Raw genomic sequence first — 14,988 nt, 5'->3', positions numbered from 1 at the left:
TGGCACTGGATTTTTCAAGTCCTAGACACGTTTAATTATAGACTGTGACAATAAGAAATAAGTTCTCAAATCTGATGAGCTGAACAGGAAGTAGATTATGAACATTAATGTTTTGGGAGGTTTCTGAAGAGAGAGTGCATCAAATGTGGCAAGAGGCAAGTATATATAGAAGTGTGATTAGCAGATTTTTTTGCATACATTGTCTCGTTTTAGTAGTTCTCACACATGGATAGCTGCAACACTTAATTTCAATTTATGAGGGTATACACACAACAGCTTTAAGCACTTGTACACCATCATACAAAAGTTCCATAAAAGTTTCAAAATAGGACCTAAATCAAATTCACTATCGCTAAAACTAAATCAAACTAACCAGCCAGACCATTAAAAACCACATACCCGTGTCAAATCTTACTTTTCCAAAAGCCAACAAAAACAGAAGTATATTGCAGCACAAGGCATATGACAAAATTTATACTATCATTAAGCATTCAGAAAGCTTTGCATCTGTTAACTGTGATATAAATTACTTTAAAGTGGAAAAAGAAGACTATGGTAAAAGGTTCAAAAGCACCTAAGTGACTTAGGAGCCTAAGACCCATTTTCAAAAATGACGTAGGCACTTTGAAAGTCAATGGGGTTTAGACTCCAATTCATTCAAGCACTTCTTAACATATTACCCGATAACCTGACTATACTATAATGCTGTCAAATACAGGGGAGAGGTTTGGAAGATGCTAAAGGACAAACACCAGGAAACTAAATTTCTTCCAGTTACCTAGCAGACCCATTTAGTGATAAAAGGCCAGATTATGCCTGGCCATTATAGATTTGCAAGATGAGGATGGTGCAAGTGGCTTCCCCAACTTGTTCCATGGCACAACTGCAATTCCTTGAGTGCAGTTATTGCTCCATCGAGCACCTCTTGAGTACAAGTCACCCAAAAGGGAAGAGAGGTCCAGCCATTCCTATCCCAGTCACCCTTCTTTTCATCAGCATACAGAGCTAAACTTAAGGGACAGAACAACAGATCCATTCCCCTCTGCCCTCCATGAGTTCCCTCTAGGATGATATGGCTCCATGCTACTTAATGTGGGTATGATGTTAAAAGCCACAACTGAGTCCAAATTATACTGATAATTTTTTTCAATACTACAAGATTAAAAGCATGCCTACTCAAGAAAGTTGCGCCAGTATAATTTAACACGTGAATTTAAACTGATAGTTCAGCTGGTGCAAAAGGTTATATGGAAACACACATTCTGGTGTAAAAGTAGCTTATTTCAATTTAGTTAAACCTGTTCCTAATTGAGCTTAGCTAAGAGCGTTCACACAGCCTTTTGCCTTTGTTCAACAATTTCAGTTTGAAAAACAATTCAGATTATACTGGTGCAGATCTATACTGGTAAAGAAGCTCTTAGCTATCAAAGCAAAATGAGAAAATGTAGTTGCCAAATTTTGTACATCGAAAAAAGCACCAAAGAGTAATCATTTAGTAAGTTAAGATCACTTTTGACTTTAAAAACAAACTGTGCAGTAAGTTATTTGGATTTTTTATTTTATAAATATGTTTGCTTTTCTTATGGGCAGAATATGATCAACAAAGAGGTTTGTTGCAGACTTTCTTTTGGATCATTTGAACCTCAAATGCTATATGTGTTATGGCATCTGCATCAGGATATGTTAGGAGGATAAATACATGGTCGTAAACTTAACACACACACAACCCCAGCTATCTTATGAAATACACGGGCTATGATGACCATAGGCTAGTAGTTTATCTTGGAGTGTGTTGTATTATAGCCACTGTACATTTAAATTGTGAATGCATGATGGTCATGAAGGTAAGTTCCAGCTATTATATCACCAATAGAACAAGAACGGATTTAACCACAGACAACTTATGATCCTCATCAGGAGAGAAGATTGTTACTGTTTTTGTCATTGTTTGCTTCTTTCTGAAATATAATAAATATCTATGTACAGAGAACATTGTCAATGATAACATACTGTTCTTTAAGTGGGCTTTTATTGTATTCAAGTTTTTAATGTTAGTGTTCTGCTACAGTTTTAAGATAGTGAACTTTTCTGCATGCCAGAGGGAACAGAAAATGTTAACAAGCCATGTCATACTGATGTCAGAGAACATTAAGATATAAGTAGAGTTAGTGTGCAAGTGTGGTTTAGATTTATATTGGGATTAACCTAGAAGAACTAATATATCTAATTTAGTTGGTATATATTATACATATTGTGTGCAAGATATGAAGACCGTGGATCTTTTGTTCCGAGTCCTCACACTCAATAGGCAGAACGTATCACTGTAAAGAATTGGATTTGCTTTTGACCAGACACTTAGCTCATATATATTACAGAGCTAAATCCTGTAAGAAAGGATGAATTTATTAGTGCAGCTTCCCTAATCAGATAATATAAAAAGTAATGCTGATCTACTAATATGAACAAGTCCTATAATCTTGAATGTTAAAATATTGGCCATGAGTTAATTAGTGAAACATTTAAAAATAGTTAAGACTCTCTAAATGTAAAAGTGAGCATATTTTACCTTTCACATATTTATGAATTTCCTTGCTTTCTTGGGGTTACAATTTTAACTTTTTAAATGCAAAACTTTGGGGATATTTTATTTGCTGGATTAAACAAATAGTATGAAGTGCATTCTATAAATACAGCTATAAAATCTATTTTATTTTCTAAAATACAACCAGCAGAATAAAGACTTAGGACCAGAGACACAGTCCCAACACCCAGACTGAGTAGCTAGGTCAGGTCAGCACTGGGCAGATGGAGAAGAAATCCTCTCTCTCAATGTCAAAGAACTGCTCCTTGAAGACTACTTCAGCCTACAGGGTCAGTCTTGGATGCACATAGAATCTGCCCAGCCCTGCCCCAACCCAATCCAGAGATGCTCCACCTACCTCACATGTGTGTTGCTGTGCAGACAGCCTGTGCAGAGCGATTCACATCATCCCATACCTTATATTCACGGAGAACAGAATTAGTCTTGGCCCTTATTGCAGACAGACATTTATAACACACTTTTTTACCACAGGATCTAGGTAGCACCACTGTTCTAAGTGTGGCCATTGTGAACATGAGACAAGTCCTTCTGCTACAAAAGCATTAGGAACAGTCAAAAGTCACCATGCAAGTAAAAAGAAAAAGTCACCAAATATACTGCAGACTAAATTACTCAAGATATTATAAAAAGCAACAAAGAGTCCTGTGGTACCTTATAGACTAACAGATATATTGGAGCATAAGCTTTCGTGGATGAATACCCACTTCGTCAGACGCATGCGAAAGCTTATGCTCCAATACATCTGTTAATCTATAAGGTGCCACAGGACAATCTGCTGCTTTTTACAGATCCAGATTAACACGGCTACCCCTCTGATTCAAGATATTATATATCTTAATTACTCTGAGAAAAAATAATAATCCAGAAATCAAGCCCAAGAGACTCACATTTTCAGGAGGCACCAATTTGAAGGAACTATAACTAATTTAGATTTCTTTTTTGTTTCTTTTTCATGCTACTCTTTGCTACTCTGTAAAAGAATAAGTGACTCCATCGGATTTTACAAGTTCTATTCTACTTAGAGGAAATGAAAATTACTCCACATGCACAAATAACACGATATAAAAGTACTGCACATACCTGTTTAAGGCAAAATAGTTTGCCTACATCAAGGACCAAGAGTCACTTTAGAGCTTTCAGAAATGTTTAATTATGCAAGTGTGAGAATGTAACAAACTTTTTGATTGAACTTCTGCAAATGTAAAATTTCTAAAGATGTGTATGCCAAATTTTAATTAAGACTAAACGTTTACAAACAAGCACAAGTTTATAAGAGAAAGGCTGAAAATTATAGCTACACAAATGGTGTAACAGTAATTTATCCTTTCCAAAGGAAGTGTAGTGATTATTAATCCTGGTTCAATATTGTTGTATTATGTGTTTTAACATGTATGTAGAACTAATTCTATAGCTTAAAACATAATGTTTACATTTAAAGAATGAATTCTTGGTAGGAAAAAAGGAGGAACTCTCATCTAGTGTTGCAACAATCAGATTGTGAAAGATATACAGTAGTATTCAGTCTTGCATGATTTAAGCAATTTGGGAACATAGGTATTCTACTGCTTTGTTCTTAACTAGGGGACATTTACACTTTTTTAACCAAAACTGGAGAAATTGAGATGTTTCAAAAATGTACTAAAAAGGTAGACCTCAGATTCATCATCCCATCCAGTTGGGAGAAAAAATAAGTTTTGAAATAACTGACAGTGACTATGACTACAAACATCCACTGAAGCGCGCACAAACACACACAAAAAAGCATACCATGTGGGGAAAAGACAGAGCATTGCGCTACTGCATCTGTAAAAGAGAGCAACAGGACACAAACATGCAAAAAAACTTTTTTGCATCCCTCGTGGTCTGAAATGAAAGCCATGCACACACACCACCTTTTACAGATAATGTATGTATCAGTGGTGTCCAATCTTTTCAGCTGGAGGGCCTAATGTTATTTCACAAAGGTCACAGGGCTATTTTGGGGCAAATTGTCAGTCCTGTGCTGCTCAGGCAGAGCAAAGGGAGAAGAAGCCATCTGCTAGTTCCCTGCTGGAATTCCTCTAGTATGTAGGAACTCCAATAAGCATGGAGTTAGTATAGCCTGATCCTACACCTCCCTCCCAGCAGACCATGTCACAGGGGAATGCTGGAAGCCATAAGAAAGAACGGTATGGGCATTTGGCACATAGTCTTTGGGGACCACAGCCAGCTGATGTAGCACAAGCTGGAGCAGTCTCAGACCGCTCTAACCTGCACCAAGGCTTGGACAGAGACTCAAGCTGCACTGAGTGACTGCTGGTTCTTAGTGTCTCCTCTTATTCCCCTTTTGAATACTGCAGTGAGTGGCTGCGTGAGAAGGGAAGCCATCCTTTGTTAAATACTTACCTAGGCTGAGGCTTCTGTCCTGCTCTCTAGTAACAGAGCAGCTTGGGCTATCATCACTTCCCACTCCTGTATTGCAACAGGTAAGAGGGTCACATCAGAGCAGTTCTTGGGACAACAGTGGGAGGCAGTGCCCCCTATCTCCTACTAAAAATAACAGGGCATGAACCAAGGATCACATTTCAATTGAATATTTTTCTTTTTTAACACAGTTGCCACTGACAGCCACAATTTAGAGTCTACAGGGCCACAAGTGGGCCCCTAAGCAACAGGTTGTACACATCACTGTCTATATGCTTTGACAACCACTATGATATTTAGGTTTTGCCACCGAAATTTCTAATAGCAGCAAGCTAATACTACATAGAACAGCACTCTCTTACAGTTTCCTTATATTCATTTATATATTTTTAGGATCTCATTACTAAGTACTTTAACTTTTCCCATGACTACTCTTGTTTCTTCAAACCACACCTCCTCCTTTAGAGCATGCAAATTATGTGCTGTGAATTGGTAGGGCATAACATTAAGTGGGTGGCTTTGTATCTTTGGCAAGATTTTGAGGAAAGTTTTGCAGTAAGTTACTATTATTTTCAGTGCACAAGTAATGGGAGTATATATTTCCTCCTATTTCAAACTTTTCCCAGAGTGAACGTAAGATTTCTTGCAACTATAATAAGCTATTATTTGACTGATTTGTTAAAGAAATACAGTAACAATAATGTACCACTATACTTTCTTTCAGCTTTAATGCTTCAGCATTAAAGTTAGTAAACTTAATGAACAACTTGTACTCCGAAAATGATACTGAAGAAATTTCAACCTTCAGGAAGCTACCTCTACCTCTTATCACTCTACAATGACACATAGAAAGATTTAAATCTGAGAAAAACATACTTCCCTAATGTATAACAATTTTTTTAAATTCCAAGAAAGTTAACCATGATACCCCATTAGTAACAATATTGTATAAATAGCACAGACAAGTTAAAGTTCATATTGGCCTCAATGGTGTAGGTCTAATCTATAAAGTAACTACATAAAAAAAATTATTTAACAGATCTGTTCCTTTGTGTATTCAAAGTTGCAACAGCTGAATGTGGTGACTAAATATTTTACTGCATTTTAATCACATTTGCTTTGCTAAGCGAATACAGCTAAAACTGCGTAGAGGATTTTATTCCATTTTAGTAAACAATTTTGTTGATGTATGTGTTCCAGTCAGTTACTGTACACCTGTGTGAACCTACTGAAAGCAAGGAGTTTTCACAAGCATCCCTGAGTGCATAATCTGAGAATGAAGCCACACGGGTGAAACTGAGAACCTAATATGCCCTTCAGAATCTTTATCAGTCACAGTGATGCACATGAGAGAAAGCTAATCTAGACTGGCTATCAGAATCCAGGCTAAATTTGCAGTATTTGAAATCAGAATGCCTTTTATTTAAATTTGAAAACTGAGCATGTCAGATCTAGAAATCACTGACACAAACATGAATACCCCATGCCATTTTTTAGTCACTGCACATTTATACTTTTAATTTTTACTCACCACAAAACAACAACATAGGAACTACGCTTTTCATCGTTTTTACTTAAACTGACATAGTTAATCTGCTTGAAGATATTAATATTAAATCCAACATAATTCTTTTAATTTTGTTACACAAATAGATATTTTAATGAAATATATACTTAACACTTCGGAAAGCTAATTAAACCACATGTGAAATTAGCATATTTTAAAATTTAATGCAAAGCCATTTGTTCTCCTCTCCAACTCTCTTCAAATTTAGGCCCCAGATCCAACAATGAGGTCAAGCTGATGACCTCCAACTTCAGTGGATCTCCATGAAGACATAGAAGGTCCATCCACATAGATTTCATTACAAGATCTAGACCTTATGGCTAATCACTTGCCAAGTATGGTTTAAAACCTGTTTATGCCCATGACACTGTATGCTTAGTTTAAGTCTTGAAAAAGTGTTTGGCAGGCATAAAATAAACATGTTAAATATATATTAATATAGAACATTCATGTTTTTACATTTTTGTATTAAATGTTACTACCTCCACACTGGCAATAGATTATATATATTTTTCCAAATTGCAGTCTGAAGATTAATTATGTGAAAATTGAGCTTTTTATCTTGCTATATTATGGTGGCTTGTTCGAGCAGCAGTTTGAAAGCATTATAAACAAACTATAGCATGTATTGCTTATAATTATAACAGCGATACAATTTATTTATCATTAAATTTAAAATTGCTAATTTCAGCACATAGCACTGTATTTCCAACCAGGCTCCAAATATTTTTTTAACTGGATACTCTCAGAGTACAGATTAAGGGCCCACTGCTGCAAACCCTTACACACATGACTAGTCTTTATTCACAAGTATCCCCACTGACTTCAACAGGCTTCTCACATGAGAAAGTTGGCAGGAACAGACTCTTAGTATTATGTGGAGGTCATGACTTAATTTTGTTTAGCTTACTACATCATGATAGCTTGTTTAGGTGGCAGTACTTGAGAACATGTTATATTCACACAAACAAATGTATTTTTATACATTTTGTGTGTGTGTGTGAGATCTCTCTCACACACACACACACACACAGTTAATAATGTTTCAAAGCACCAACATCCAAACAAGTCACCAAAATATAGTAGTCAACAACATATTCAACCACTTGTGTATTAAATTATAATTTCATATTAAAAATTATTAAAGGTAGAAAAGTCAAGCACTCAAAAGGTAGGAAATGCCAGAATTAATGATGTCTGCACATAGTTAAAGGCAGAGGTAATAGCAATACCTATTGTTAAGATTAGCTAACACTACTTTAAACACCATGTTTTCGGCTCACTTATAACTTTGTCAAACTTTAATCATTTGGACTGAAATTTGTCATATCAGGTGCATGCCTCAAGCTAATTTTTTTTTTTTTTTGAAGTTTCTGGAAAAATAATTCAGCTGTTTTTGAAAATTAGGTGAGAAAAATGTGTGTTCTCAATATTTAAAAAAAAAAAAAAAAAAAAAAGAATCCTTACAACCATATTACTGAGAAGCTATAGCACCTCCATGCTTTGAAATAGGGTCCTGACATTTGGCGGGGATCATCCCGGGGCTAGAGAGGTACTTCTTTGCTGTCCCTATAAAAAGCTTCCCAAATTTGGCTGAGTTATAAATCTCTGAAAATTACTTCGCATGTGCTCACTAGAATTTTGTGAAGAGTCTGGCATCAAAAACATTCAGTTTGTGCTGGACGTCCTCCAGCTTAGCAGTGCAGGGACTAAACAAGTCTTTTCTTCAGTTGCTCCTCCTACTTGTCAGGCCTGCTGTGGCACCCAGCACTTTACTGTGCTCTCAATGTTTCCCGGGTGGCATACAGGCACTATTCAGAAGCCACGCAACTCAAATGCAGGGGGGGATGAGGAATACAAGCAGGGGTGGGATTACAAGAGCTTGTAACCATTAGATGACACTTTGAATCTTAGAATGTAACCCAGAATTTCTGAGACTCAGCATTCTTCTGCTCTCTACCAAATATGTACACTGGTCAACATATGGCAACAGCCTCCTACTGCTACCTATTACTCTGTAAGCTCACCTGGTAGAAGTCAGTCCTGTAGATCTAAAAATACCAACCTTACCAGTGACCCACATGAGGAGGGTTAATACAGTTCCACATGATGGAATTTGTTTTTTCATTTTGCTATTTTAAAAACCTAAACCTACATATGAAAACCATGTTAGAGGAAAATTGAGATTGCAAAGCCAAGCAGTCAAATGTTACGAAATGCCAGAATTAAGGTTGTCCGTGCAATTGTAATTTGGCCCCCTTGTGCAGTATAACACAGTAATTACATGATCACATACATTTTCCACAAGATCCTGCCTCATTCAGTGCATATGGTAAATAGTGCTCAGGGAATGAATTAGGCTGTTGTCTGAATAGGATCTTAGCCTCACTTGCTGCAGAAGTTGAAGGTTTGTAGTTAATGAGGAAGAGAACTGTAGAAACTGAAAGGATAGTCTCACCATTAAGGCAGTAGTATGCCACCCTGAAGAACTGGATTCCATCCTTCTTTATGCTACAGAGTTCCTATTTGATGCTGGGCAAGTCACTTAAACCAAAGTTTTCATAGGTGGCCACTAATTGAGTATTCATCACTTTTTGGGTGCCCAACATTGGGACACCCTAAACCTGATTTGCAGAAGCACTTAGCACTCACAGGTGCAAGTAAAGTCAAACGGAGCTGTGCTTTGAAAATATTAAGTACTACAGAAGTAGTAAGTACTCAGAAAAATCAGGCCCTATGCATCATAAACTGGACATCCAAGATTTATGGACACTCTACAATTCTGACCTTAATCCCCATCTGTAAAATGGGGGTAATCACAGAAGCATAGAAATGTTAGGCTGAAGGGACCTCAACAGGTCATCTAGTCCATATGACTGCATTGAGGCAAGACAAATAATAATATCATATTACCTCACAGGACTGTAATGAGGATAAATTCTTTCAGATTTGTGAAGCACTCAAATACTTCAATGGTAAGCACTACAGAAATCAATAATTCTGTATTCAGTGCAGAATTTGGATGGTGCGTGGTAAATAAGCCATAGGGCCACACATATAATGATAAAAATAAATTATGAATAGGTAGCTAGTCAATGAGCACTGTCCATCCCGAGCACTGAATGAGGCCTGGGTCCTGTGGAAAATAGCAGTATGTGATAATGTAACTAAAGAGAACTGCATATACACAAGGGGGCTGAATTAAGGTTGCATTGTGACTTTAATTCTGGCATTTCCTAATTTTTGAGTCCTTTAACTTTGCACTCTTACTATTCTTTTAACAGCTTTTGTACATGATATGTATATATATGGACTAGAGTTTGAATAAAATGTTTCACATCAATGCCTAGCAATACTGCTTTGCAAAAATTAGAGAGACTTGCCCATATTTGTAAAGCACTTTGAGACCTATGGATGAAAGAGTGCTGTCAAGGGGGAAAATTCTATCACTGAGAAACAGGTAACATTGATTTATTTCAAATACTAATGGCAACATGATGAAACATTTCTAGAATTTATTTTTATTGAAGGCAAAAAAGACTTATTCAGATCTTTCAAGTTTAACATGGAAGACATGAATATTGAAGAATTGTTCCTTTCTTTATAGTTTCACTCAAGTGAACTGTAATCTTCAAGTTCTATCTCTGTGCACTATCAATGATTATATTTAATTCAACTGAAGTTCCTGTTAATGTTATATGTACATTTGGGCCAAAATCCTCTCCACTGCTACCAGGGTTTTCTGGGGTGGATAACGGAGCAGGAAGCAAGAGAACTGTAGGTTCTGCATAGCCTCTGCCCCTCAAGGTCTACACCCCCAACTCTCTCACCTTTGTGAAGCAGACCTGCACCAGTTCCAACATGCCCTTTGCACCCACTTAGGGTGGGGTTCTGGATTTGCCCCTTAAAGCAAATGCTGCCTATAACTGTAAAGGAAATAAAAAGATGCAAATTTAAATAAATGGAGCAGTAAGTCCTCACTACAGTCCTTTAATAATTATTTTTAAAAGGGTTTCTCTGTGATTAAAAAAAGGTCATCTTTTACGCAGTGTCTCCACAGAGAATCCATATCAACAGTAGACCTGAAGATGTCTCCATGTAATTGGACTTTTATGATTATTCAAATCAGAAACTAACCCGAATAGCAAATTTTCTAAAAAATGGAAAAAGTAAGATTCAAAAGAAGCAGTACCAAATTAAAATAGTCAGTTCTTTCCCCCATTAAATGCAACAGGGTTTTTTTTATTTGTTTGGTTTTTGTGGTATCATATTCTGAGAAACAAAATAGCTATTCTAATATAGGCTAATCTTTCCCCAGCCCCAACCTAAATCGGAAGTCATCACACCAGAGACTATCCATAAGTATTGAATACATGTGTGCACACACCCAAAGAGTATATAGTCCAACAAATATTTTCTAGCAACAGTCTATTTACCTGAATTCTTAATTTCAAGACTTAAGAAATTTCTTCTCTACTTCTAGATACTGAGGCTGCACAATTTAGTTTCTCTTTCTGAAGCAATTACTGATTTTTCACTAAAATGTTTTTGGTTTCTGGAATGGCTCTCATGAACTAAATTTTAATATAAAATCAATATTATTACTTTTGTATTACTACATATGTTTGGCGCACATAAAAGCATCACATTTAACAGCTTAAGACACTGAAAACTGCAATAGAACACCTTATTTCAATTCCTAGCTCAAACCATTTCCTGGTTTAACTGGCATCTCTTTCACCTATTACTCTTCAAAGTATTTTGTATACAAGTGCAAGAGTATCCAGAGGGCTCAATCAGCATCAAGGCTGCCTTGTCCTAATTATCAAACATACAAAAAATACAGTCCCTGACCCAAAGAAATTACAATCTAAGGCCTTGATGCTGCAGTTAGATCCCAGAGTGCCAATTAAGTCAACAGGGCTCCTCATAGTGGAAGAGTCATTCCATGTGTCCAACTGCAGGATTGGGGCCTAAAATTGATTGTACTGGCAGGTTTATGATTCTGAGTTCTGTTTTACTTTCACAAATAAGAGAAGTATATTGTTAAAACATTTTAAACATTTTAAAAAGGTGGTAAGTTAAATATATATCTTCATCCTGAAACCCAGGTTATTTAAAAAAATGTAAAGGCAACTTCAGGAAATACATCTTTCCCAATTTTTGTGGGAATCAAATTGTGTAAAAAAAACCCACATAAATAGGAGGAGGAACAAAGTGACTATACTTGGAAAACAAACTACAACATACACAAAGTGCTGTGAAATGTACAAAATAAACTGAAAAATGTTTCTCTCTGTTCTCTTTCAGTTACAACTCACACCCCTAGGATTATTTTAACACTAATAAATAAAAATCATTTCTGTGTGACTTTTAAAGGTTATGTGCTTAACAGTTATTTAAGTAAACTGTTCCCATTTTTTAAGAAATTTTCTTCTTGGACACCTAGCTGTTCTGACAAATGGAAGTACAGTTTCTTATGCTTAGGGGAAAATAGGCATCAAAATTAAATATTTCTGGTTTTCCACAATTTTTAAAATTTCATTTTGAAAATGTTAACTAAATATTAACTTCTCTCAGTAAAGTGTGTACAGTACGTACTTTTAATTTCCAGATGTTCAAATATTTTTGAGTTTGAGAAAATATATCACCAAGCAGCCCATGATAACTCTAGTAATTCCAAATTAACCACACTGCATATCCCGAGAGGAAAAAAATAAGATTAAAAAAAAAAATCACAAATACACAGTCCGCAATTTACAGATTTGTTTATAAACATGTTTTTCATTTTTCATATATATGAATTTTATCCAGAAAGGTGTATTTTGGGGATTTTAAAAACAAGCAGTAAACAGAGTCAGAAGAGAAACTTGACAGGAACTATATAGCAGCTCAATTCCTACTCATATCTTGCATGTTTCAAGTCAATTGCCTTATTTAATTTAAATTACTGAAATTAAAGTGTATAAATCAAACAAGTTTATTAGCAGTCATCTAACCAAAACAAATTTTTGCTTGTTCCAGAGACTTGTTTTTTCAAAAATGACGAGAGAAACCCTAGGGCCAATGTCGCTTCCTGATGATGAAAATTACCCAAGTACAACAACTGTTTTTGTACAGTCCTTTCTTTCCTGTAAACTAGAGCTACGTCGGCCTCCACACACTCTATGGCCCAAAAGAAAACAGCAATTAAGTTACACACAGAGACAGGACAATTCGAGACAACTTGCAGCCCTCTCTGCAATTCATAAAGTTTAAAAATAAAAGCTGCTTTATCAAAGTGTAAATGGTTCCTCTCCATGCATGTAGGCCTGAGGCCCTGTTGCAAACAGTGTCTCACAGGACCAGGCAGCACAAAGACAGGAATGGGAGATTAGTGGGAGGGAGGGAGGCCGGGATTGGGGCTCAGCAGGATCTTCAGGCTTTTTAAAATTCAAACTGCTCCCTGACCAATACAAATCACGGACACGCTACTGACTACTACATGGATTTACAGCATTAAAAACACGCCTTCTACGTGACAGCTATATTAAGTTCAATCTTTTAAACATGTATCAGGGCACTGAGAGGCAAGATAGCAAGGTTGAGTAGGAAGACCCTGAACACAAAACAAAAAGTTACTTTTAAAGACACATTAACCACTAAATGTTACAAGAGATCTTCCTGAACAAGAAGAAAACCTACTACAATATAATGAAAGTTTATTGTGCAATATTGCTACATTTTAACTACTTGAAAATTTCCTTTCAATATTAAATATGAAACTTAGTATCAAAACAGCCTGATCAGAGCAAATTTTCACCAATGATGCAGTTTTATTGGAAGTATTTTACAGGTTAACAGCAGTTACTTTAAATTTACCATTTTTTTCAAAAGCATTCTCAACTCCACATTAGTCCAAAGTTTACTTTACTATAAATGACTTACACCATTTACTTTTAAAGAACTGACACTTATCACAAGTCATTTACAGACACTTTCGACCTGTTACAATGACACCTAGTTACACAAACATCATGGACACAAACAGCCAATAACAATTCCAGGACCTCAAAATGATCTAACCTGACAAGAAAGGATGGCTCTTATTTTAATTCAATTTAAATCCCATATTCTTAGGGTAAGATCCCAGCTTTCCCTTGATCACTGAAATATCATATGTTTATCGCTCTATGCACAACCCCTGCCTATTTATTCACAAGTTATTAGAAAGCATAAAACAGTATTTTTGTATATTACTTATTCATGAAATATATGTGTGTCTACGTTTATATACTATATTGATAACCGACATGATACTCCATGTATATTTCCTGGGGTCTGCAGGTGTTCATGGTGTGTCAATCATTCAACAAGGACTAATTGTATTCTATAAATAAAAGTAGTGATTACAGTGCAAGTCAATTACTATATATTGGGGGGTTCAATCCTTTAAACTGTACAACTCCATGTGTATTAACTTTTGAATGTTCAAACTGGAGTTTGTTTAAGGAGAGAGAATGGTGAGGAGAACAGGTATATTTGTTTCTAGGTATAATGGAAATATTTATTTCTCCCTGCTCCTCACACTACTCTCTCCCGGTCCAGAAGTCTCTCTGGGCTGGTTGCGCTGGGACCTCCCCAGTGAAGTTGTAAATATGGTAAGGGATCATTGCACATTTGCTGTTAATTGTATTGTTTCCTGCTGCTGCTCTCCGGGTTGAGGCCTGTCACTGAGAAGCCGCTTCGCCTCTCTAATCCCCGAGCTGGAGTGAAGGCGCTGGCCGGCGGCCTGCGCCCTCCGCCGGGCCTGAGCCTCCCGGCAGCCCGGGAAGAGCCAACCTCCTCCGCCAAACCCTACAGAGAAGGAAGGGGGTTGTGCAAGGAACACCTCCGGCTGCCCCTCACTCCCCTCTACCCGGGTAACAGCTAATCCCCTCTGCTCCCGGCAGCGCTGGGCCGCCTGCGCTGGAGGCCCGGCCCGCTGCTGGAGAGGGCAGGGAGGGGAAGGGGAGACAAGGAGGGGGAATTACCTGAGCAAATCCGCGTCTGAATCCAACGAGAATCCGAGAGAGGGGGAGAGGAATCCGCCCCCCTCCCTCCTCAGAGGAGCCGCCGCCGCTGCTGCTGGGCCGCCGCCGCCGCCGCGGAGCAGGAGGCGGAGGGGAGATAATATAACAACAATAATCCGGGCCGGGAGGGGGGCTGGCTCCTCTTCCGTCTCCTCCTCAGTGCAGCGAACATGTAGAGCCGGAGGGTGAGCGGCCGAGACAAATCCCTTCCCCCTGAGCCTGCTTCACAACATCAACACGGGCCGGGCAGAACCGGTTCCGAGACACACACCGACCCGGGGGGCCGCTGCCACTGGCCCGCCGCTGCCGCCACCGCCTCTCCCTCTGTGCGTGTGAGTGTATGCGAGCGGGGGAGGGGGGGTAGT

The 14,988-nt window shown here is 37.6% G+C and overlaps 1 protein-coding gene across 3 annotated transcripts in view; it reads right to left on the bottom strand.

Moving 5' to 3' along the window:
• The window catches only part of NIPBL (NIPBL cohesin loading factor), a 287,142-nt gene extending 272,179 nt beyond the window's left edge, over positions 1-14,963 (bottom strand). Inside the window, exon 1 of one of the 3 annotated variants that reach the window (XM_034774774.1) lies at positions 14,585-14,963. The gene's annotated coding sequence lies outside the window, so the exon portion shown is untranslated. The remainder of the gene's footprint in view (positions 1-14,584) is intronic. The other 2 variants (XM_034774771.1, XM_034774775.1) reach the window with 2 other exon arrangements.
• Between the last annotated feature and the right edge of the window lie 25 nt (positions 14,964-14,988).

The sequence above is a fragment of the Trachemys scripta genome, chromosome 6 (assembly GCF_013100865.1).
Source record: "Trachemys scripta elegans isolate TJP31775 chromosome 6, CAS_Tse_1.0, whole genome shotgun sequence".
In the NCBI taxonomy this organism is placed as follows: domain Eukaryota; kingdom Metazoa; phylum Chordata; order Testudines; family Emydidae; genus Trachemys; species Trachemys scripta.
The sequence above is the reverse complement of the archived record's forward strand: the minus strand, read 5'-3'. Positions and strand labels throughout refer to the sequence as shown.